The sequence below is a fragment of the Dicentrarchus labrax genome, unplaced genomic scaffold (genome assembly GCF_905237075.1).
Source record: "Dicentrarchus labrax unplaced genomic scaffold, dlabrax2021, whole genome shotgun sequence".
In the NCBI taxonomy this organism is placed as follows: domain Eukaryota; kingdom Metazoa; phylum Chordata; class Actinopteri; family Moronidae; genus Dicentrarchus; species Dicentrarchus labrax.
Window position 1 is genome coordinate 17,323,158 of NW_026136712.1, and position 25,245 is coordinate 17,348,402.

At 37.8% G+C, this 25,245-nt stretch overlaps 2 long non-coding RNA genes and 10 other non-coding genes across 13 annotated transcripts; 5 read left to right on the forward strand and 7 right to left on the reverse strand.

Annotated features, from left to right (window-relative positions):
• Positions 1-552: 552 nt before the first annotated feature.
• On the reverse strand, positions 553-666 carry LOC127373949 (U5 spliceosomal RNA). Its single transcript, XR_007886962.1, has one exon. It is a non-coding gene; the product is annotated as a U5 spliceosomal RNA (small nuclear RNA).
• Positions 667-1,094: 428 nt separating this feature from the next.
• LOC127373947 (U5 spliceosomal RNA) lies at positions 1,095-1,207 on the reverse strand. Its single transcript, XR_007886960.1, has one exon. It is a non-coding gene; the product is annotated as a U5 spliceosomal RNA (small nuclear RNA).
• A 1,823-nt stretch (positions 1,208-3,030) lies between these two features.
• On the forward strand, positions 3,031-7,618 carry LOC127373879 (uncharacterized). Its single transcript, XR_007886947.1, has 2 exons — positions 3,031-5,368; positions 6,757-7,618. It is a non-coding gene; the product is annotated as an uncharacterized LOC127373879 (long non-coding RNA).
• LOC127373944 (U5 spliceosomal RNA) lies at positions 3,564-3,676 on the reverse strand. The gene has a single exon (XR_007886958.1). It is a non-coding gene; the product is annotated as a U5 spliceosomal RNA (small nuclear RNA).
• Positions 4,176-4,291, reverse strand: LOC127373954 (U5 spliceosomal RNA). The gene has a single exon (XR_007886967.1). It is a non-coding gene; the product is annotated as a U5 spliceosomal RNA (small nuclear RNA).
• A 311-nt stretch (positions 7,619-7,929) lies between the features above and the next one.
• LOC127373940 (U5 spliceosomal RNA) lies at positions 7,930-8,045 on the reverse strand. Its single transcript, XR_007886954.1, has one exon. It is a non-coding gene; the product is annotated as a U5 spliceosomal RNA (small nuclear RNA).
• Positions 8,046-8,808: 763 nt separating this feature from the next.
• LOC127373941 (U5 spliceosomal RNA) lies at positions 8,809-8,924 on the reverse strand. Its single transcript, XR_007886955.1, has one exon. It is a non-coding gene; the product is annotated as a U5 spliceosomal RNA (small nuclear RNA).
• Positions 8,925-10,786: 1,862 nt separating this feature from the next.
• On the reverse strand, positions 10,787-12,545 carry LOC127373877 (uncharacterized). Of its 2 annotated transcripts, XR_007886944.1 has the most exons (3): positions 11,583-12,545; positions 11,409-11,502; positions 10,787-11,311 (listed from the first exon to the last, which is right to left on the reverse strand). It is a non-coding gene; the product is annotated as an uncharacterized LOC127373877 (long non-coding RNA). The 2 variants fall into 2 exon arrangements; XR_007886943.1 differs by having other exon boundaries at positions 11,409-12,545.
• Positions 12,535-12,651, forward strand: LOC127373948 (U5 spliceosomal RNA). The gene has a single exon (XR_007886961.1). It is a non-coding gene; the product is annotated as a U5 spliceosomal RNA (small nuclear RNA).
• Positions 12,652-16,290: 3,639 nt separating this feature from the next.
• On the forward strand, positions 16,291-16,406 carry LOC127373952 (U5 spliceosomal RNA). The gene has a single exon (XR_007886965.1). It is a non-coding gene; the product is annotated as a U5 spliceosomal RNA (small nuclear RNA).
• Positions 16,407-16,904: 498 nt separating this feature from the next.
• Positions 16,905-17,018, forward strand: LOC127373942 (U5 spliceosomal RNA). Its single transcript, XR_007886956.1, has one exon. It is a non-coding gene; the product is annotated as a U5 spliceosomal RNA (small nuclear RNA).
• Positions 17,019-19,367: 2,349 nt separating this feature from the next.
• On the forward strand, positions 19,368-19,481 carry LOC127373939 (U5 spliceosomal RNA). Its single transcript, XR_007886953.1, has one exon. It is a non-coding gene; the product is annotated as a U5 spliceosomal RNA (small nuclear RNA).
• The last annotated feature ends 5,764 nt before the right edge of the window (positions 19,482-25,245 follow it).

Consider the following 25,245-nt stretch of genomic DNA (forward strand, 5'->3'; position numbering starts at 1 on the left):
AACTCCTGGTGGTGGAGGGAGGATTTACTTATTGCATGACAAAAGTGCTGCATTCAAGTCTTTCTAAAAATGTACTTTAAAGACATAAAATGCAACATTTCCTCAATAAAATGTCTATAAACACTCGATCTGTGTTGTGTATTTTAATGAGTTGTGCACTGACATTATCTCAAATGTCTCCAACAATGTAAAATAAAATAAATTGACTTATTATCCTGTTTGAAAGACATATTTTTACAAACGTTTAAAGCTATATCAGACGTCTGGATCTTACGTCAGCAGCTGAAACACTGATTTTTAAGGTAAAACTGTTTTATTCAGTGTTTGTAAAGGTTGTAATCAATAATAGACTTTAAGTTTATTTACTTCAACTTGTAACAGAGTATCGTGCTATTTAAGCAAAAGAATCAGAGTACTTTATGACTGATGAAATATGTAAATAACTTATTTATTAATCTTAACTTCCAGAATAAAATGTATATAACATGAATAATGTAAACAATATCATATTGACAATATTTTAATTTAAATTATTATTAGACAAGTTCAGGAAGCCCCACATAAGCAGGGCATCAAAAAATTAAGTTAAACTCTTATTGATCCTCTCCACGGAAATCTTTAGTAAAAGGCGAAAGATAAAATAATAATGAGTCGTATACTTTAAGTATATTTAGATGTAAATATTTTAGTACTTTTAGTGACAAAAAACTGAATCCAGGACTTTTAACTTGTAACAGAGTATCTCTACAGTGCGGTGTTAGTTCTTAGATTTGAATAAAATCTTTCTGACTGCTGAATGTTTACTTAAACTACACATTGCTGACTTTGCCGTCTTGTAATTGTGAGTTTATTTGCTCTTGTAAAGTTTCCTTTTTCTCTGGTGATCAATAATAGTGTATCTTATTCTATCTTAACATCCACTCTATGATTATAATAATATTTGTAACTAATTAAATCACTCTACATTCTGCATAAGAAGTGGTTTTAGTTAAAATATTGTATAAAAACTAATTTATTATGATTCTTAAGTTGCAGAAGGTACACACTAGATAGACATTAATTTATTTTAAGGTTTTCTTTTGACAAGTTCAGGAAGCCCCACATGAGCAGGGCATCAAAAAATTAAGTTAGGCTCTTATTGATCCTCTCCACGGAAATCTTTAGTAAAAGGCGAAAGATTTATTCGATCTGAAGAGAAACAAGAGTGATCTGATAAACGATAGTTCCTCTGATCGACCTGATTGGAGCCAACAGCGCTTTGTGTTGTGGTGTTCACTGTCAAATGTTACTGAGACTAAAATCTAAACCCACATAAAGTGCAAATAAACAACCCAATAAATAAATCAATCACTGAGGACTTTTAATGAGACAAACGAACTTTTATTCGCCTCTAGTTCGCCGATCGCACGGTGGCGCAAAGCATGATGGGATTACGTTCTTACGTCCCGGTTACGTAGAATTTATATTTTAAATCTGTTATTTTGTTTGAATTTAAAATAATTAAATTAATCTCTCAATCAGAAGCACAACTGCACTGATACATTTATTAATTCAGACTGTTTGTATTTATACTTTTAATCAGCGGTTTGTTTTAGAGAGGAGACCGCGGCCGTTAATTCTACTTCCGGTACAAACCCGGAAGAAACTGACTACAACGACAACAACGGTGCTGAAGACTACAACTCCCATGATCCCTCACGAGTGATTGTTTTGATGTTTCTAGAATAAACTGTGATTATTTTGATTCTAGCGATAAGAAGAAATCCTTTATTTCTTTATTTTAAGAATCCTCATTATTTCTATAAAGTTACTGAACTTATTTTGATAAAATTTTACAATTAATTTATAAATAAGATAAAGACGTTTTGTAGTGCAGAACATAATAATATCATTATATAAAGTAGTTAAACAACGACCATTTTCTCTCTGTTGGACTGACTTACTGCATATTAAACTATATGTATTATATATTAAACTATATGTAGGATTTATTACACTGTAGCCTACTCACACTATATTATGTTAGTATGTTAAACAGTTTTATTACATTATGGACTATATTATATTTATATTATATAAGTATTAGTTTATCATATTAGGTTTTTATTTGTATTTAGTACAGGCATTATTTTCCTCCCCAGGACCAGTTTATAACTCTGATATGTATCTTTAGGTTTGTGAGCAAATACCTGAAGAACTAATGACATTTCCTTCATCCTCAGCTGTACTTCTCCTCATTAAATTCAGTATTGCTGTATGTTGATGGATATCTTTCAGTGCATTCACTACCAGCAAATAAAAACACAATGTTATGAACTCAGATGGATTCTGGATGAGCAACAGTGTGAGGGATTTAGAAATGTAGATTTTGTAGCAACTGCACCACCTGCTGACATATTAGAGCAACGGTTGAATTATTGTGTCTGTAAAGAGTCTTTGACACAGGAGGTCGTTGTTGTTCATTCAATCTGCAGTCTTTGGTCAGTCAACGGCTGTCACACTCAAACTTTAATACAAACTATATGAACAACTGTCGGCGGTGACATTGTAGTCTGTATATACAAACTGTTGCACTTTATTACATTTATAAACTTTAAAAACAAACAAACAAACAACCGGAAAGAGACAAATGAACAACAATAATATATGTGTGTGATATTCCTGTATTATTCCCTCAGAGACTAAAGGTGCATTCCAGCATTACTTAAACCGAGACTAGATTACACATTTAAAACAAACAATGTGATGATAATTAATTCAATAATTCAAACTCCTGGTGGTGGAGGGAGGATTTACTTATTGCATGACAAAAGTGCTGCATTCAAGTCTTTATAAAAATGTACTTTAAAGACATAAAATGCAACATTTCCTCAATAAAATGTCTATAAACACTCGATCTGTGTTGTGTATTTTAATGAGTTGTGCACTGACATTATCTCAAATGTCTCCAACAATGTAAAATAAAATAAATTGACTAATTATCCTGTTTTAAAGACATATTTTTTACAATACACTTTTTTAGATCTTTGGTCGTTTTTTAGCTATATCAAATGTCTGGATCTTACGTTAGCAGAGGAACAAGCTGATTTTATAATAATAATAAAATAATAATAATGAGTCGTATACTTTAAGTATATTTAGATGCAAATATTTTAGTACTTTTAGTGACAAAAAACTGAATCCAGGACTTTTAACTTGTAACAGAGTATCTCTACAGTGCGGTGTTAGTTCTTAGATTTAAATAAAATCTTTCTGACTGCTGAATGTTTACTTAAACTACACATTGCTGACTTTGCCGTCTTGTAATTGTGAGTTTATTTGCTCTTGTAAAGTTTCCTTTTTCCTCTGGTGATCAATAATAGTGTATCTTATTCTATCTTAACATCCACTCTATGATTATAATAATATTTGTAACTAATTAAATCACTCTACATTCTGCATAAGAAGTGGCTTTAGTTAAAATATTGTGTAAAAACTAATTTATTATGATTCTTAAGTTGCAGAACTCAACACACTAGATAGACATTAATTTATTTTAAGGTTTTCTTTTGACAAGTTCAGGAAGCCCCACATAAGCAGGGCATCAAAAAATTAAGTTAGACTCTTATTGATCCTCTCCACGGAAATCTTTAGTAAAAGGCGAAAGATTTATTCGATCTGAAGAGAAACAAGAGCGATCTGATAATCGATAGTTCCTCTGATCGACCTGATTGGAGCCAACAGCGCTTTGTGTTGTGGTGTTCACTGTCAAATGTTACTGAGACTAAAATCTAAACCCACATAAAGTGCAAATAAACAACCCAATAAATAAATCAATCACTGAGGACTTTTAATGAGACAAACGAACTTTTATTCGCCTCTAGTTCGCCGATCGCACGGTGGCGCAAAGCATGATGGGATTACGTTCTTACGTCCCGGTTACGTAGAATTTATATTTTAAATCTGTTATTTTGTTTGAATTTAAAATAATTAAATTAATCTCTCAATCAGAAGCACAACTGCACTGATACATTTATTAATTCAGACTGTTTGTATTTATACTTTTAGATAAATAAATAAATCTTACATTAAAGTTTCATAAAGCCCCGCCCCCTCACACACACACAGACTATAAACTGACACTGGAAGATAAAGTCTCATTATTAACTTGTTTATTTATTTTTCACATATCAGGAAGCCCCACATTTAAGCAGGGCATCTAAAAATTGCGTTATACTCTTATTGATCCTCTCCACGGAAATCTTTAGTAAAAGGCGAAAGATTTATTCGATCTGAAGAGAAATCAGAGTGATATAGTGACACAGACACTGAGAGCCCGCTGCCTTTAACGGGAACATGTACTTCATCAACGGTGTATTGTTGCTGCCACTAAATAAAAACCCTGAACAAACTGTTGGGGACAAACACAGCAGTGCTGATAAATGGAAACTTTGCGCTGGTTAACTTTGATACTTGAAACGAACCGTTGATCCGTTTATTAACGGCTTTTAACTGGTGGCGCAAAGCATGCTGGGAGTGGAGGGCTGAACGACCGTTAATTTCCGTTTGTTGTTAATTTGTCTCTTTCCGGTTGTTTGTTTGTTTTTTAAAGTTTATAAATGTAATAAAGTGCAACAGTTTGTATATACAGACTACAATGTCACCGCCGACAGTTGTTCATATAGTTTGTATTAAAGTTTGAGTGTGACAGCCGTTGACTGACCAAAGACTGCAGATTGAATGAACAACAACGACCTCCTGTGGTAACACAACACAATAAACTGCTGCTATCAAGGCCGGATTAACCTCTAAAGGGCCCAGGGCAGAGAGGGCACAAGAACAAGATCTGGTTATATCTCGTTTATATGTTGAACTGTCCGCCGGAGCCGTTGCGCTGCACATAATCTCTGCCCCTGGCTGCCTGTGACTGTGACGTGAGCTGAGACCCTCTCCTCATTGGTCAGCCCGTATGAGGCAGGTCAAAGGTGACGCCAATCAACGTGCACTGAGCAGGTCGCGTGACGTCAAGCGCCGCTACGCAACACAACTCAAACATGGAGAATCTCAGTGGGAGCGCCAAACGGAAATTAAAAAAGGAAACATTTAAAATATATACCGAAAGTAGGGAGTTTCTTCACGCTAGTAAACGTTAGCAACTGTTCTGCTAAGGCAGCATCCGTCAACGAGGACCGCTCAGCTAGCCAGGACACTTCTTCACTGCCGGCGCTAGCTAATGTTCACAGCCCCGAGAGCGAAGAGCCCCCCGGCGGCATCTTCAACCGACGGCCCGGGTTCTGCTGCGAGTGCGACCGGTGAGGGAAGCGGTGATGGGTCTCTAGTCTCACCGCCAGCTGAACCGCTCGTCGAGTCTGCGAGCAGCCCCTGTACGGTACAGGCTCCATGAAAATGCGGCACATTGTTTATTGTTGTTGAGAGAAAACAGGCAGATTTCAAACTGTTTATATTGCACTGTAACTGGATTGTCCTGTTTAATTCTGATTTCTGCTTAAAATGAGCTGAGGACCAAAATGCTACTTGATTCTAGGAGATTATGGATTTTTGTTTGTGTCTTGTCTGTGGACTTCCTCCGTGATGGCTCTATCAGTTCAATACATTTGTGTTGGGAGTAGGTGTTGTTAAATACATTTTGGATGCTTTGAAAGTGGTTGCCTATTTATTTTTTTTGTGAAAATGGAGGACACTTCCTTCCCTCTCTATGTAGTGGGTCAATTTTGCCAGATTAAATTGATGCTGATGTGTTTTGTTTTCATAACATATGTGAGTGAGTGGTCTTGACAAGAGAACATAGCGGTGCGTTTGTAGTTCTATGAGCATTTGCACATCTGTACATCAAAATGCACTTGATGACAGTTACTTATTGAAGTATTGATTATATTTACTGTATATTACTGTAATTTATTCTGTATTTTGCCAGATTATAGCGATCCTGGGGTCGTGATGATGGGGCCCTTGAATATTGTTGCCCAGGGTACAGTGAAGTGTTAATCTGGCCCTGGCTGCTAGTATACTTTTTATATTCTATCAAATTACAGAAACAACAAACAAACAAATTGACAAAACAGATATCTTTAATTTTTAATATTTGACGTTATATAACTGTATAAAAATAAACCAGGAGTTCATAAAAATACAATAAAACATCCAGATGGTCAGGTGTCTGATGTCTGTGTATATATATAATTTCTCATACACACATTATTAATATTATATTATGGCTGCACTGTATATTTAGCCCTATATTTATGTCTTATATTAACTTTAAACTATTATACTGCTGTTTATATTATTTTATTATCAGTATAAAGACTGTAAACAAGGAAACAGAAATGTTACTTGATGTGTTTTGTTGTGATTAAATAAATAAGTAAACAAAACAAACAAAAAAGTTGCCTAACTACTCCCTACTGCTTCTGCCTTAATCACAATAAATAAACTAATGCACAGTAATATTTTATAATACAATACAGAGCATAAATGAGTTTTTAAAATCAGAATCAGGTTTATTTGCCAAGTAAGTTTTCACATATGAGGATTTTGCTTTGGTACGTTGGTGCAGAAGAATCACAATCAAGCTGGAAAAAATATAAATAAAGATAAAAGATAAAAAAAGAGACAATACAAAGGAGCCACTATATTCAAATATAAAGAGTGAACTTACTGGGAAGTCTGCAAGTTAGCAGTGTGACATATAATTATATTTACAATGTGCAAGAAGAAACCAACAGACGTTCATTAATGTAATGTTTATATATTCAGGGTGGGTTTCAGAGTCAGTGTCGGGGGGAGTCCCGGGTCTTGTTGATGAGACCAGCTGCAGACGGGAAGAAGCTGTTCTTGTGGCTGGAGGTTTTGGTCCTGATGGATCGCAGCCTCCTACCAGAGGGAAGTGTTGTAAAGAGTCTGTGTGCAGGGATGGAGGGGTCAGCCACAAAGGCACACAATCCTGGCACAGGTTCCCGGGGAGTCCAGATGCTGGAGGATGAAGTGCAGAGCCATGTTTACTGTATCATCCACAGACCTGTTGGCTCTGTAGGTGAACATTTCATCCTCATGGTGGCGTTAGATTAAAAGTCCTCAGGTGACTTCTTCTGTTTGTCCAAAATCATTCATCTAATAGTGGTTGAGATATTAAATATTTTACATCGCTGTTATTTTTGTGAATTTAAAATAATTATGTTAATCTCTGTAATGGAAATTGTAATACATTATGATACATTTTATGTAAACACTTTAATACACTCTATAATAACCTCACTCTCATGAATTATAGTGCGTGCACTCTATGTAACCTCATGCTTATGAACTATTGTGCGAACAAAAATGTCTAACTGTTTCAAGGGTGCCCTCAGCACCTGGTACTTCTCCCACACGATGAATGTCTCAAATGTTTTACTGTCGCTATGGGAGGAGAGGATGAATCCTCTAGAGACTGGCTCCAGACATCTCCCTTTTGTTCAAGGTTATGATGTTCGTTAACATATCTAACTGTTATCTACTATGTACCACCTGATTTGTTTCTTTTTCTTCAATAAATAAGGGTGCAGCTCTGAAAAGGGAGTCCTTTCAACAAGCTGAGGGGCTCACTCTGCGCAGAGTTACACCCGGGTGAAAAGACAAACTGATTGACTTTGTCTAATTCTTGCATCTCACATGAATGGGCTGAATTTAATTTCCACCACATCTCTCAATCAGAAGCTCAACTGCACTAATACATTTATTAATTCAGGCTGTGTTTGTATTTATACTTAATTATTAAATACAATGAATTAATATTTATTATGAACACAAGTTTCACAAAGTTAATCAAACACACAGTGTCAGTAAACTGCTGTTGTTCACACAGTCATCTTAGAAATTGGGAAATTACTTTAATAATATGAAAATAATATTATATAGTTCACTTTTTTATTTATATTTCACATATCAGGAAGCCCCACATTTAAGCAGGGCATCTAAAAATTGCGTTATACTCTTATTGATCCTCTCCACGGAAATCTTTAGTAAAAGGCGAAAGATTTATTCGATCTGAAGAGAAATCAGAGTGATATAGTGACACAGACACTGAGAGCCCGCTGCCTTTAACGGGAACATGTACTTCATCAACGGTGTATTGTTGCTGCCACTAAATAAAAACCCTGAACAAACTGTTGGGGACAAACACAGCAGTGCTGATAAATGGAAACTTTGCGCTGGTTAACTTTGATACTTGAAACGAACCGTTGATCCGTTTATTAACGGCTTTTAACTGGTGGCGCAAAGCATGCTGGGAGTGGAGGGCTGAACGACCGTTAATTTCCGTTTGTTGTTCATTTGTCTCTTCCCGGTTGTTTGTTTGTTTTTTAAAGTTTATAAATGTAATAAAGTGCAACAGTTTGTATATACAGACTACAATGTCACCGCCGACAGTTGTTCATATAGTTTGTATTAAAGTTTGAGTGTGACAGCCGTTGACTGACCAAAGACTGCAGATTGAATGAACAACAACGACCTCCTGTGGTAACACAACACAATAAACTGCTGCTAGTATACTTTTTATATTCTCACACATTAACGAGCAGCATTCAGTGAACAGAGAAGTGTTTTATCAGAGAGTAAAATCAAACCAGGCTATATCATTTGTCTATTCTGTCTTTATTTAATGTGTATGTTTCTCATATATTGTGTTGTTTGTGGAGGTAGTGTGGGATCAATAAAGTCAATTTCATGTTATCTTATTACTCATGAAATAAGTGGCGTATACTGTATATAAAAATAACAATACATTAAATTAAATAAATTCCTTTCTTTATTTATTTTTACATATCAGGAAGCCCCACATTTAAGCAGGGCCTCTAAAAATTGCGTTATACTCTTATTGATCCTCTCCACGGAAATCTTTAGTAAAAGGCGAAAGATTTATTCGATGTGAAGAGAAATCAGAGTGATATAGTGACACAGACACTGAGAGCCCGCTGCCTTTAACGGGAACATGTACTTCATCAACGGTGTAGACATTCTCTGCTACAACGACAACAACGGTGCTGAAGACTACAACTCCCATGATCCCTCACAAGTTATTGTTTTGATGTTTCTAGAATAAACTGTGATTATTTATTTGGTTCAAGAGCATCAACATCATTTCTATAAAGTTACTGAACTTATTAAATGAGAATTGATTTATTAATAAGATGGAGATGTTTTGCAAATCAGAAAATAATATAATAATATGATCATCATATAAAGTAGTCAAACAACAACCATTGTACTGTTGGACTGACTTACTACTTATTATACTATATTTATTATATATAGCATACTCATACCATATTATATAGCCCGCACTATATTATGTTAATATGTTATACTGTTCTATTACATTATGGACTATATTATATTTATATTATATAAATAGTAGTTAATCATATTAGGTCTCCTCAACTATTACACAGATTGTTTTTATTTAGTACAGGCATTATTTTCCTCCCCAGGACCAGTTTATAACTCTGATATGTATCTTTAGGTTTGTGAGCAAATACCTGAAGAACTAATGACATTTCCTTCATCCTCAGCTGTACTTCTCCTCATTAAATTCAGTATTGCTGTATGTTGATGGATATCTTTCAGTGCATTCACTACCAGCAAATAAAAACACAATGTTATGAACTCAGATGGATTCTGGACTTCAGGGTCCCGTTTCAGAAAGCAGGTTTAACAAACTCTGACTTAAAACCTTAACTCTGGGTTGACCAACTCTGAGCTGTCAAACTCTGAGTTTTTGGTTTCAGAACAGGTGATAACACTTAGTTCAATCAACTCTGAGTCAAGGTAAGCCAGAGTGAAGCCCGTGCATGAGGATATAAAAAGCCCTCATCAATGGTACACAGATAACACGATTCACCGTGGCAACAAGTGACAAAAAGCCTCGATCCTCCTTCTTCCTCCCAGTGGAGTTGGAAATATTAGTGACCGCATATGCAGAAAGTGAGCATATATATTTAAAAACAAAAGCAATACTGTGGCAGCAGCAAAAGAGCGGGAGCTCGCGTGGCAGAAAATTGCTGACCGAGTCAATGTGTGAGTATTTATTGGAGAAAAAAAGAAATGTTTTGTCTTGAATGTTCCACTCATTCAACAATTATATTAATAGATATCAATCTATTTTAAGGTGACTCAGAGTTTGAAAGATTGTGATGGGACCTGCACACTATTGTAAAAAAAAAATTAAATTAGGTGGGGCACTTTTCTGGGTAATCTTCATCTTCTACCAGTTACTGATGTAATCTGTCTCTTCTGCCATAACAGACCTCCATGCTGTTGTAAGTACTCTTAATATTCCACAGATTTGTCATAATGGGTAGAATATAACACAATCATTGTGTTTCATTACAGGAGGATGATGAAGACCCCTTATCAGCTGCCACAGAGAGGGAAGATGCAGAGAGGCCTGTTGAGGTTTACACCTTTTTTTTTTTTTTTAAATAACTTTGGTTTCAGTTAATAGTGTTGTTCCACAGTACAACTTGCAACTTCGTTCTCTCTAACAGAGCAATGCTGGAAATTACAATGAAGAAGAAGGTCCATCAACCTCCACAGCACAGCTTACCTCAGTAAGATGTTGTTCAGCATTGACCCACAACTTACAATGACACTAAGTAGACGTGGCGCTGTGAAATTCAACGTCATTTATGTTCCTATAGCTTCCTGTGAAGCAACTCTACAAGGTATATTTACGATCACAAATCACATCTAGAAATGGAAAATATAAGGCTGCAGATCACCAAGACAAATACAACTGCTGCACCATCAGTTAAAGGTGGGCGACTTTTAATTGTTTCAACAACAAAGGATTAACAACTGTACAACATTTGTCCTTTATAGGAAATAAAGAAGAGCTCATAAAATGAGAGGCATATTGTCGTTCTTTGACACTGGGGAAGTGATGGGTCAGTTAGAAATGATTGAAGCATATCACGCCTCTAACAGCTCTTCCATCTCGTGCATCAGCCGGGGGGGTCAGGATTATTATCTGGATCATTGGGGGAAAGAGTAGGACATTGTTCTCCTCTAATAGTGGCAATGTTGTGGAGAAACACACATGCCACTATAATGTCACAAGCCCTTTCTGGAGTGACCCTGAGCCTACGAAGGCACTGGAACCGGGCGTTGAGCATCCCGATGGTCATCTCCACTCTGGCTCGTGTCCTGCAGTGAGCCACGTTGTAGTGTTGCTGTGGGCCAGGCTCAGGGTCAGGGTCAGGGTCAGGGTCAGGGGTCAGCAGATAGAGCTGGCGGGGGTACCCTCTGTCTCCGAGTAGGTAACCATCGAACTCTCCTATGATAATACAAGATACAGTTTAATGTTTCAGTTGCAATAGGAGGAAACAAAATATTGATCATAGGATATAGCTATATACTGTATATAAACTCACCACGGGCATATCTGGAAACATTTCGTGAGTCATGCACAGACCCAGGCCACTTCGCTTCCACATTGTTTATCATGTTATCTGCATCACATATGATCTTCACAGTGGAGAACAGCAATTAGCTGTATAGTGAAGTATATTTCATTTGGAATATTAAAGGCTACTATTAAGGCCTACCTGTACATTAATGCTGTGGACAGAAATCTCCTTTATTTATTGAAGGAGCTATGAGAGGAATGTGAGTGCCAGCTATGCAGCCAATCACACCTGGAAACCCTCAAATATATTAAATTCACTGATTAGTGCTTCAAGTCTCAAAGATTAATAACATGCATTAATTATTGCTTAGACTGATACCTGCAGTCCGGTGGGTCTGTGACTTGGGAACACAACAAATGTGTATAGCAGCCGTTTCAAAGTGTCACATTTCGGACAGCCCGACAGACAGTTGCCTTGGACACAAGGTCTGCATCAGCGATGTTATACAAAGAGAAACGGAAAGGCTCAAACTGGTTCTCATCAGGGAATAATAAAACATCCAGTCGGGCTCTAATAATCCTCTCCCGACGGACATTTCTGCGGAGTATCTGCGCCTCGACCTTCAGTCTGCAGGCTTCAACTGAAGAGCAGGAGACACTCTGGGTGAGAAGAAGAAAACCTGCCAGCGAGCAGGTTCGGTTCACGGAGTATGTTGCCAGGGTAACTGACTCGGAGTTAAACTGAACTGGCTTCGTGAAACCGAAACACCAGAGTTTCCCTCATCTCAGGGTTAACTAACTCAGAGTTTTCACTACAGCTGCTTTCTGAAACGGCCCCAGGATGAGCGACAGTGTGAGGGATTTAGAAATGTAGATTTTGTAGCAATTTAACAACAAACGGAAATTAACGGTCGTTCAGCCCTCCACTCCCAGCATGCTTTGCGCCACCAGTTAAAAGCCGTTAATAAACGGATCAACGGTTCGTTTCAAGTATCAAAGTTAACCAGCGCAAAGTTTCCATTTATCAGCACTGCTGTGTTTGTCCCCAACAGTTTGTTCAGGGTTTTTATTTAGTGGCAGCAACAATACACCGTTGATGAAGTACATGTTCCCGTTAAAGGCAGCGGGCTCTCAGTGTCTGTGTCACTATATCACTCTGATTTCTCTTTCAGATCGAATAAATCTTTCGCCTTTTACTAAAGATTTCCGTGGAGAGGATCAATAAGAGTATAACGCAATTTTTAGATGCCCTGCTTAAATGTGGGGCTTCCTGATATGTGAAATATAAATAAAAAAGTGAACTATATAATATTATTTTCATATTATTAAAGTAATTTCCCAATTTCTAAGATGACTGTGTGAACAACAGCAGTTTACTGACGCTGTGTGTTTGATTAACTTTGTGAAACTTGTGTTCATAATAAATATTAATTCATTGTATTTAATAATTAAGTATAAATACAAACACAGCCTGAATTAATAAATGTATTAGTGCAGTTGAGCTTCTGATTGAGAGATGTGGTGGAAATTAAATTCAGCCCATTCATGTGAGATGCAAGAATTAGACAAAGTCAATCAGTTTGTCTTTTCACCCGGGTGTAACTCTGCGCAGAGTGAGCCTCTCAGCTTGTTAGCATGAAAAGGACTCCCTTTTCAGAGCTGCACCCTTATTTATTGAAGAAAAAGAAACAAATCAGGTGGTACATAGTAGATAACAGTTAGATATGTTAACGAACATCATAACCTTGAACAAAAGGGAGATGTCTGGAGCCAGTCTCTAGAGGATTCATCCTCTCCTCCCATAGCGACAGTAAAACATTTGAGACATTCATCGTGTGGGAGAAGTACCAGGTGCTGAGGGCACCCTTGAAACAGTTAGACATTTTTGTTCGCACAATAGTTCATAAGCATGAGGTTACATAGAGTGCACGCACTATAATTCATGAGAGTGAGGTTATTATAGAGTGTATTAAAGTGTTTACATAAAATGTTTCATAATGTATTAAAATTTTCCATTACAGAGATTAACATAATTATTTTAAATTCACAAAAATAACAGCGATGTAAAATATTTAATATCTCAACCACTATTAGATGAATGATTTTGGACAAACAGGAGAAGTCACCTGAGGACTTTTAATCTAACGCCACCATGAGGATGAAATGTTCACCTACAGAGCCAACAGGTCTGTGGATGATACAGTAAACATGGCTCTGCACTTCATCCTCCAGCATCTGGACTCCCCGGGAACCTGTGCCAGGATTGTGTGCCTTTGTGGCTGACCCCTCCATCCCTGCACACAGACTCTTTACAACACTTCCCTCTGGTAGGAGGCTGCGATCCATCAGGACCAAAACCTCCAGCCACAAGAACAGCTTCTTCCCGTCTGCAGCTGGTCTCATCAACAAGACCCGGGACTCCCCCGACACTGACTCTGAAACCCACCCTGAATATATAAACATTACATTAATGAACGTCTGTTGGTTTCTTCTTGCACATTGTAAATATAATTATATGTCACACTGCTAACTTGCAGACTTCCCAGTAAGTTCACTCTTTATATTTGAATATAGTGGCTCCTTTTTATTGTCTCTTTTTTTATCTTTTATCTTTATTTATATTTTTTCCAGCTTGATTGTGATTCTTCTGCATCAACGTACCAAAGCAAAATCCTCATATGTGAAAACTTACTTGGCAAATAAACCTGATTCTGATTGTAAAAACTCATTTATGCTCTGTATTGTATTATAAAATATTACTGTGCATTAGTTTATTTATTGTGATTAAGGCAGAAGCAGTAGGGAGTAGTTAGGCAACTTGTTTGTTTTGTTTATTTATTTATTTAATCACAACAAAACACATCAAGTAACATTTCTGTTTCCTTGTTTACAGTCTTTATACTAATAATAAAATAATATAAACAGCAGTATAATAGTTTAAAGTTAATATAAGACATAAATATAGGGCTAAATATACAGTGCAGCCATAATATAATATTAATAATGTGTGTATGAGAAATTATATATATACACAGACATCAGACACCTGACCATCTGGATGTTTTATTGTATTTTTATGAACTCCTGGTTTATTTTTATACAGTTATATAACGTCAAATATTAAAAATTAAAGATATCTGTTTTGTCAATTTGTTTGTTTGTTGTTTCTGTAATTTGATAGAATATAAAAAGTATACTAGCAGCCAGGGCCAGATTAACACTTCACTGTACCCTGGGCAACAATATTCAAGGGCCCCATCATCACGACCCCAGGATCGCTATAATCTGGCAAAATACAGAATAAATTACAGTAATATACAGTAAATATAATCAATACTTCAATAAGTAACTGTCATCAAGTGCATTTTGATGTACAGATGTGCAAATGCTCATAGAACTACAAACGCACCGCTATGTTCTCTTGTCAAGACCACTCACTCACATATGTTATGAAAACAAAACACATCAGCATCAATTTAATCTGGCAAAATTGACCCACTACATAGAGAGGGAAGGAAGTGTCCTCCATTTTCACAAAAAAATAAATAGGCAACCACTTTCAAAGCATCCAAAATGTATTTAACAACACCTACTCCCAACACAAATGTATTGAACTGATAGAGCCATCACGGAGGAAGTCCACAGACAAGACACAAACAAAAATCCATAATCTCCTAGAATCAAGTAGCATTTTGGTCCTCAGCTCATTTTAAGCAGAAATCAGAATTAAACAGGACAATCCAGTTACAGTGCAATATAAACAGTTTGAAATCTGCCTGTTTTCTCTCAACAACAATAAACAATGTGCCGCATTTTCATGGAGCCTGTACCGTACAGGGGCTGCTCGCAGACTCGACGAGCGGTTCAGCTGGCGGTGAGACTAGAGACCCATCACCGCTTCCCTCACCGGTCGCACTCGCAGCAGAACCCGGGCCGTCGGTTGAAGATGCCGCCGGGGGGCTCTTCGCTCTCGGGGCTGTGAACATTAGCTAGCGCCGGCAGTGAAGAAGTGTCCTGGCTAGCTGAGCGGTCCTCGTTGACGGATGCTGCCTTAGCAGAACAGTTGCTAACGTTTACTAGCGTGAAGAAACTCCCTACTTTCGGTATATATTTTAAATGTTTCCTTTTTTAATTTCCGTTTGGCGCTCCCACTGAGATTCTCCATGTTTGAGTTGTGTTGCGTAGCGGCGCTTGACGTCACGCGACCTGCTCAGTGCACGTTGATTGGCGTCACCTTTGACCTGCCTCATACGGGCTGACCAATGAGGAGAGGGTCTCAGCTCACGTCACAGTCACAGGCAGCCAGGGGCAGAGATTATGTGCAGCGCAACGGCTCCGGCGGACAGTTCAACATATAAGCGAGATATAACCAGATCTTGTTCTTGTGCCCTCTCTGCCCTGGGCCCTTTAGAGGTTAATCCGGCCTTGATAGCAGCAGTTTATTGTGTTGTGTTACCACAGGAGGTCGTTGTTGTTCATTCAATCTGCAGTCTTTGGTCAGTCAACGGCTGTCACACTCAAACTTTAATACAAACTATATGAACAACTGTCGGCGGTGACATTGTAGTCTGTATATACAAACTGTTGCACTTTATTACATTTATAAACTTTAAAAAACAAACAAACAACCGGGAAGAGACAAATTAACAACAAACGGAAATTAACGGTCGTTCAGCCCTCCACTCCCAGCATGCTTTGCGCCACCAGTTAAAAGCCGTTAATAAACGGATCAACGGTTCGTTTCAAGTATCAAAGTTAACCAGCGCAAAGTTTCCATTTATCAGCACTGCTGTGTTTGTCCCCAACAGTTTGTTCAGGGTTTTTATTTAGTGGCAGCAACAATACACCGTTGATGAAGTACATGTTCCCGTTAAAGGCAGCGGGCTCTCAGTGTCTGTGTCACTATATCACTCTGATTTCTCTTCAGATCGAATAAATCTTTCGCCTTTTACTAAAGATTTCCGTGGAGAGGATCAATAAGAGTATAACGCAATTTTTTGATGCCCTGCTTAAATGTGGGGCTTCCTGAAATGTGAAAAATAAATGAACAAGTTAATAATGAGACATTATCTTCCAGTGTCAGTTTATAGTCTGTGTGTGTGTGAGGGGGCGGGACTTTATGAAACTTTAATGTAAGATTTATTTATTTATCTAAAAGTATAAATACAAACAGTCTAAATTAATAAATGTATCAGTGCAGTTGTGCTTCTGATTGAGAGATTAATTTAATTATTTTAAATTCAAACAAAATAACAGATTTAAAATATAAATTCTACGTAACCGGGACGTAAGAACGTAATCCCATCATGCTTTGCGCCACCGTGCGATCGGCGAACTAGAGGCGAATAAAAGTTCGTTTGTCTCATTAAAAGTCCTCAGTGATTGATTTATTTATTGGGTTGTTTATTTGCACTTTATGTGGGTTTAGATTTTAGTCTCAGTAACATTTGACAGTGAACACCACAACACAAAGCGCTGTTGGCTCCAATCAGGTCGATCAGAGGAACTATCGATTATCAGATCACTCTTGTTTCTCTTCAGATCGAATAAATCTTTCGCCTTTTACTAAAGATTTCCGTGGAGAGGATCAATGAGAGTCTAACTTAATTTTTTGATGCCCTGCTTATGTGGGGCTTCCTAAACTTGTGAAAAGAAAACCTTAAAATAAATTAATCTCTATCTAGTGTGTTGAGTTCTGCAACTTAAGAATCATAATAAATTAGTTTTTATACAATATTTTAACTAAAACCACTTCTTATGCAGAATGTAGAGTGTGTTAATTAGTTACAACTATTATTATAATCATAGAGTGGATGTTAAGATAGAATAAGATACACTATTATTGATCACAGAGGAAAAAGGAAACTTTACAAGAGCAAATAAACTCACAATTAAGACGGCAAAGTCAGCAATGTGTAGTTTAAGTAAACATTCAGCAGTCAGAAAGATTTTATTTAAATCTAAGAACTAACACCGCACTGTAGAGATACTCTGTTACAAGTTAAAAGTCCTGGATTCAGTTTTTTGTCACTAAAAGTACTAAAATATTTGCATCTAAATATACTTAAAGTATACGACTCATTATTATTATTTTATTATTATTATAAAATCAGCTTGTTCCTCTGCTAACGTAAGATCCAGACATTTGATATAGCTAAAAAACGACCAAAGATCTAAAAAAGTGTAGTGTAAAAAATATGTCTTTAAAACAGGATAATTAGTCAATTTATTTTATTTTACATTGTTGGAGACATTTGAGATAATGTCAGTGCACAACTCATTAAAATACACAACACAGATCGAGTGTTTATAGACATTTTATTGAGGAAATGTTGCATTTTATGTCTTTAAAGTACATTTTTAGAAAGACTTGAATGCAGCACTTTTGTCATGCAATAAGTAAATCCTCCCTCCACCACCAGGAGTTTGAATTATTGAATTAATTATCATCACATTGTTTGTTTTAAATGTGTAATCTAGTCTCGGTTTAAGTAATGCTGGAATGCACCTTTAGTCTCTGAGGGAATAATACAGGAATATCACACACATATATTATTGTTGTTAATTTGTCTCTTTCCGGTTGTTTGTTTGTTTTTTAAAGTTTATAAATGTAATAAAGTGCAACAGTTTGTATATACAGACTACAATGTCACCGCCGACAGTTGTTCATATAGTTTGTATTAAAGTTTGAGTGTGACAGCCGTTGACTGACCAAAGACTGCAGATTGAATGAACAACAACGACCTCCTGTGTCAAAGACTCTTTACAGACACAATAATTCAACCGTTGCTCTAATATGTCAGCAGGTGGTGCAGTTGCTACAAAATCTACATTTCTAAATCCCTCACACTGTTGCTCATCCAGAATCCATCTGAGTTCATAACATTGTGTTTTTATTTGCTGGTAGTGAATGCACTGAAAGATATCCATCAACATACAGCAATACTGAATTTAATGAGGAGAAGTACAGCTGAGGATGAAGGAAATGTCATTAGTTCTTCAGGTATTTGCTCACAAACCTAAAGATACATATCAGAGTTATAAACTGGTCCTGGGGAGGAAAATAATGCCTGTACTAAATACAAATAAAAACCTAATATGATAAACTAATACTTATATAATATAAATATAATATAGTCCATAATGTAATAAAACTGTTTAACATACTAACATAATATAGTGTGAGTAGGCTACAGTGTAATAAATCCTACATATAGTTTAATATATAATACATATAGTTTAATACGCAGTAAGTCAGTCCAACAGAGAGAAAATGGTCGTTGTTTAACTACTGTATATAATGATATTATTATGTTCTGCACTACAAAACGTCTTTATCTTATTTATAAATTAATTGTAAAATTTTATCAAAATAAGTTCAGTAACTTTATAGAAATAATGAGGATTCTTAAAATTAAGAAATAAAGGATTTCTTCTTATCGCTAGAATCAAAATAATCACAGTTTATTCTAGAAACATCAAAACAATCACTCGTGAGGGATCATGGGAGTTGTAGTCTTCAGCACAGTTGTTGTCGTTGTAGTCAGTTTCTTCCGGGTTTGTACCGGAAGTAGAATTAACGGCCGCGGTCTCCTCTCTAAAACAAACCGCTGATTAAAAGTATAAATACAAACAGTCTGAATTAATAAATGTATCAGTGCAGTTGTGCTTCTGATTGAGAGATTAATTTAATTATTTTAAATTCAAACAAAATAACAGATTTAAAATATAAATTCTACGTAACCGGGACGTAAGAACGTAATCCCATCATGCTTTGCGCCACCGTGCGATCGGCGAACTAGAGGCGAATAAAAGTTCGTTTGTCTCATTAAAAGTCCTCAGTGATTGATTTATTTATTGGGTTGTTTATTTGCACTTTATGTGGGTTTAGATTTTAGTCTCAGTAACATTTGACAGTGAACACCACAACACAAAGCGCTGTTGGCTCCAATCAGCTCGATCAGAGGAACTATCGATTATCAGATCGCTCTTGTTTCTCTTCAGATCGAATAAATCTTTCGCCTTTTACTAAAGATTTCCGTGGAGAGGATCAATAAGAGCCTAACTTAATTTTTTGATGCCCTGCTTATGTAGGGCTTCCTGAACTTGTCTAATAATAATTTAAACACACACAGAAAGACACATAAATAATTAATTTGATCTGTAATTGATGAAAGACCAATGGGATAATCTTGATGATATTTATGTCAGAGGATTTTAATATAGCAGCACTGACCTGTTTCCCCGCATATAAAACTATTATTAAACAGAAGTTATATAACACTAAACAGGACCTGTCACTTACACCCTATTACTAAAGCTTCATCTTAATCCCACTGGGTGTGGAGCGGTGTGTTTGTAACGCACCAGTTTTCCATTTTACATGTCAGTCCCGTTTGTCTCCCTTGTCTGACTTGTCTGTGCCAAAATGTTGTACTCACTTTATTGACTTTATGTTCCTTCGTCAGGTGAACTGTACTGAGCTCTTTCATTTACCTTTAAAGTAAAGCTCCACGACATGATAAAAACATAATATTGCGATTATTTTGACAGATATTTGCGATTAGATTCACAGTTAGTGTGAGAATCATCATTTTGTGCATCACAATTTTAATTTTCACACAAAAAAACCTATTAAAATCATTATCAAATTGTAACACTTATTAATAAATTCCCTCTTGTTCAATTTAAAGTATATTTGAATATATATAAACAAACAAAAAAATCTAATTATTTAGGTATTAATAAAATATGTTATGAAACAATTTTTGCATATCTGTAAAAAAAATAATTTTACTATCCTATGCTGGTCCCATTTTAATTTAACTGTTTTTTATTATTTTTTATTTATTTATTTGTAGTATGAAAAGGAATGAGGGCTAAACTCTTCAGGATGCACTGGAGATTATCTCGGGAGATGAGAGTGAGTTTGAGGGATGTGAAGATAACTCGGATGAAGACCTTGACGATCCTAATTACAGTAACGAAGACATGGAGAGTGATGAGTCAAGTGAGTGTGGTGATTCAGACAACAGTGAACCAAATGATTTAGATGAAGTACCACAACCAAACCCAGGGCAGGTAAATACAACTGAACAAGGAAAAAAAACAAGGAACTGAACAATTTTCTTGGAGAAAGAAACCTTTTGAAGTCCCTGACTGCACATTCAAAGGACCAAATGTCACACCTCCAGAAAGTCTTCTTACTCCCCTGGAGTATTTCAGAAAGTTCAAAGCACCAGAAATGCTTGACAATGTTAACACCAGTGTTAAAGAACTGGAAATATTGATTGGCCTCTACCTTCGCATGGGTCGTTGCCAACTGTCGGGAAATTGTGCATACTGGGAAAATAACACAAGGTCCCATGGTGGCTGACAACATGTCACGTAACCGTTTTCAGTACCTGCTGGCATCTCTGCATTTCACTGACAACAGTGATTTGTCAAACAGGCAAGCTGGGGATAAGTGTTGGAAGACTCGTCCATGGCTGGATATGTTTGTATCCCCCCAGAAGAGCACAACTGTATTGATGAGCAAATGGTCTCATCCTTGGGGATTGAAAGTCTGGTGTCACTGTTCCTCCTCTGTGTACCAAGGTGGCACTGGAAAAAAACCCACCTTACTTGGCATGGGAGGTGATGTTGTGGTCAAGCTCTGTGAAAGTCTTCCATCAATCCAAAACTACAAAGTATTTGCTGACAATCTTTTTTCTTCAGCACCACTGGTCCTCAAGCTTCTGGGGCGACAGATCTACTTTGTAGGAACACTGCGGGCCAATTGCTTGGCTGGATGTCAGCTTGAAGATGAGAAAAGTCTTGCCAAGAGAGGCAGAGGATCTGTTGATGCCAGGGTGGAGAGAGAAGAGGAAAGCATGGTCATTGTCAAGTGGTATGACAACAAATCTGTTACACTGATCTCCTCCTTCTGTGCAGTGGACCTGCAGGACAAAGCTCAACGCTGGAGCAAATCAGACAAGGCATTTGTGGAGGTCAACAGGCCACACATTGTGAAGAAGTACAACACATTCATGGGAGGGGTAGATCTCCTTGATGCATGTGTTGCAAGGTCAAAGTACACATGAGGTCACGGAGGTGGTACCTCTACCTGTTCTGGCAAACCATCATGTTAGGCCTTGTTAATGCATGGTTGATCTACCGCCATGAGTGTAAACTACTTGGTGTCCTAAAGCCAATGAAACAAAGGAGCTTCCAGGCAGGGGTTGCCACCAGCCTCATTCTTTGGCAGGCACAAAGAGGCCGCCCAACACTCAACACCTCACCTCCACCACCACTGCCCAAGAGAGTTCGTGTCGGAGTTCCAGAAGATGTTTATGATTATAAAAAGGTTTCATTTCTTGTTGTTTTGTTGCACAATGTATGTTTTATCAAGTAAAAAGTCTGTTGTTCAGTGTTCTACAGCTTCAGTAGCTTGTTGAGAAGTCGTCCATAGAGGCAGTTATTTATTAGGGACCGAGCCAGCGACCGCTGGAGGTCCCTATTGTATTTGCTATGTTTCTTCTTACTTATTATTTTTAGCACTTTTGATTTCGTTTCTGCCCCCCTGAACATATACGAAAAGTAAATTTTATTTGGCAAAGTTGTCAGGCCTGGTGAAAAATTTTATATTCTATGTGCCTTTTTTGGGTCGGCCACTAGGTGGTGCTACTATTTAGGAAAGTATTTTCACTTTTTGGTTGCTTAATAACTTTTGCATATTTTGTCGCACATTCAAAAAACTTATATCCATGCGTTCGGTGAATGGAGCTGAATCTCTCCATATAGGCCCGCCCACTTCCGCCATTATTTTTTTTTGTTAGAGCGCGAAATGTCCTTAAAGTACATTTTCATGGTCCTCCTACACGCTTTGTCCGATTCGCCATGTTCACCTAGCACCTGGGGACCGCCCTGGCAAAAAAAGTAATTTGAACCTTTTTGAAATTTCCAAAAATAAGCACGCTATAAAATTAATACTTCCTGTACATTTTTCGTCAAAAAAAGAAGAGAACCATTTCTCAACATTGGTATGTCCGATTGACATCAAACTTGGGTCCATAGTTCCTCATGTCCTCCTTAGGCAACGTGCACAATTTCAGACCATCACCACAAGGTGGCGCTCTTTAAAATGAAGAAGTTTATATCTCTGCAACGGCACGTGTGATTAAAATGAAACTTGGTAGCAGGCTTGCCCATGGCGCCCTGAGGCTTGCCTAAAAAGGACAAAAAAAATACGCCACTAGGTTGCACTCTTTTGGCATGATAAATCACTGTGGGGAGACCGTAATAGTTATGAATATGAAATGTCACAGGGCACGTGTAGAGTAGTGCCTGAAGCTCACATACCAAAAATCGTGTTTGTCGTGTGTGTAACGCCCCCTACAGGATAAAAAAACAGCAGCCCTGGCGTACAATAAAGCCTCTTGGACCCATACCCCAAACCCCACAGGAAGTAGGCCATTTTGATTTAAAGTTTCACTTTCGGCTAACTTTTCGCATTGTATTTGAATTAACTCCTCCTAGGGATTTTATCGGATCTGCTTCAAAATTTATGAGTACAGTCAAAAAATGGTTCTGATTAAAAGTTGTGCTATTTGTGCATGTACGTTGAAGGGCGTGTCCGTGGCGTGCCCTCAAAGTTGGCCATAGTGAATTCCGTGCGCATTTTCTGTGATTTTTCGAGTTGTATGTGAACAAACTCCTCCTAGGGAATTTATCGGATCTGCTTCAAAATTGGTCAGTACAGTCAAAAAATGGTGCTGATTAAAAGTTGTGCTATTTGTGTATGTACATTAAAAGGCCTGTCCGTGGCGTGCCCTCAAAGTTGGCCAGGTTGAATCAAATGTCAAACTCTGATGCTATTTCCGGCATTTAAGGGCTTCTGTTTTAACTAACTCCTCCTACAGATTTTATCAGATTGACTTCAAATTCGATCACTGCAATCTACACACATTGGTTATGAAAACTTGTGCTATTTGTGACTGTACGTTTAACCGTGTGCCTGTGACGACGTGTCGAATTCCACCGATTGACCATCAAACAGATAGTACTCGTATCTTCAGTGTACAGTCCCACCCTGAACACGTCCTCATAACTTCAGTGTACATGATCCAATCTCAATGAAACTTCACGTGTTTGATAACAGTCCCACCCTGAACACGTCTACATGGCAATATTCAGACATAGTGATAGCGCCACATACTGGTAACAGGAAGTGTCACGTTTTATACTTTCATGTTGTACTCCTCGCAGGATGATCAGATCCAGCTGAAATTTACTTATAAAATGCAAAACACATTGCTGATGATATGTGTTGACTGTGGTGAGGGGGCGTGTCTGTGGGGTGGCGGGAAATTTTGATGGACCGCCACAAAACGCGAATTCGCTAAACTTGAGTGTACATTGTCCAATCGGCTCCAGACTTCAAATGCTTGATAACAGTCCTGCCCTGAACATGTGTACATGACAATATTCAGACATAGTGATAGCGCCACCTACTGGCAATAGGAAGTAAGCGCTGCATGGTGATTTTGAGCGAGTTACGTGAAATGACCGTGCTGGTGACGACTTGTCAAATTCAGCAGACTCGCCATAAAACACCACTCATAACTTCAGTGTGCAACGTCCAATCTCCAGTAAACTTCATATATTCTGTAACAGTCGCCCCCTGAACACATCCTCGTAACTTCAGCATACGTGGTCCAATTTCAATGAAACTTCACGTGTGTTACAACAGTCCCGCCCTGAACTTGTCTACATGACAATATTAAGACATAGTGATAGCGCCACCTACCGGCAACAGGAAGTAAGTGCTGCGTGGCAATTTTGAGCTGATTTACGTGAAATTTCATGTTTTGGTCCGCACGTGTAACGACGGCACGTGACGTGGCCGCAGCACGCCCCGAGTTGCGTGGAGTGCGAGGTCCCGCCCAACGCTGCTTGCAGCTTTAATTTATGTTATTTTTGTTCATTAAGTTTTAGCTAAGTTTGTTTATTTTTAAATATTTTTATTGTCGGAATCTTTTGTTTTTTTATTCCTTTACTCTTTTTCTGTGATGTCATCGGAATGTTGTGATGTCATTCCAGATCAAAGCCAATAGAATGTTCCTTTGATACAAAGGCGAACATTCCGTCTGAAAATGCATAAATAGGATCTAAATCCAACATCAGTTCAGACTCACTTCGAACACAACGACAAACAGAAAGATTCTTCAGCACTTTGTATTTAAGGACATAAACAAATACAAGGATGGATCAAATAACAACTGAGAGCCTTCGCACGCACATCCGCCAGTGCCTGGAGAAGCTGACAACCATAGAGTGGTCGCTTCTGAATTCCAGGTCCCTCGAAAAGGAGACCGAAGAGATTATAACTGACATTTGCGTGGATATCGTGAATACGATATTCATCCACATATATGGGGTGTTTAGAGAGAGGCAACTGAAGGGGAGAGACACTCCCAAATCCTCCAAAAGCTCTCCTGGATCAGCCAGATCACAGAAGAGCACGGTATCTGAAGATGAAGTCCGCGGGTGTCTGGAGGACTTCATCTCTCTGGCCTTATCGGAAGCCACCGGTGTCCCAGACATCAGTTCCCGAAGTGCGGAGAAGCTAACGGAGGCTGTGATTACAGAGGTCACAGAAAGATTCAATATGGTCTCCGAAAGAAGTGGAGACGATGAGGGGAGCAGACCTTTCATCTCACCTTCCTTCACCGAGAGACTAAAGACCATGGTGCGACATGTGGTCAAAATCTTGAAGAAGTGTGCCATGAAGAAAGGTCAGCAAAGCCTGACAACGGAGGCAGCAGACAGCCAGATAACACTGGACAACATACCAGCGCAGGACCCAGTGCTGGTTGGAACGG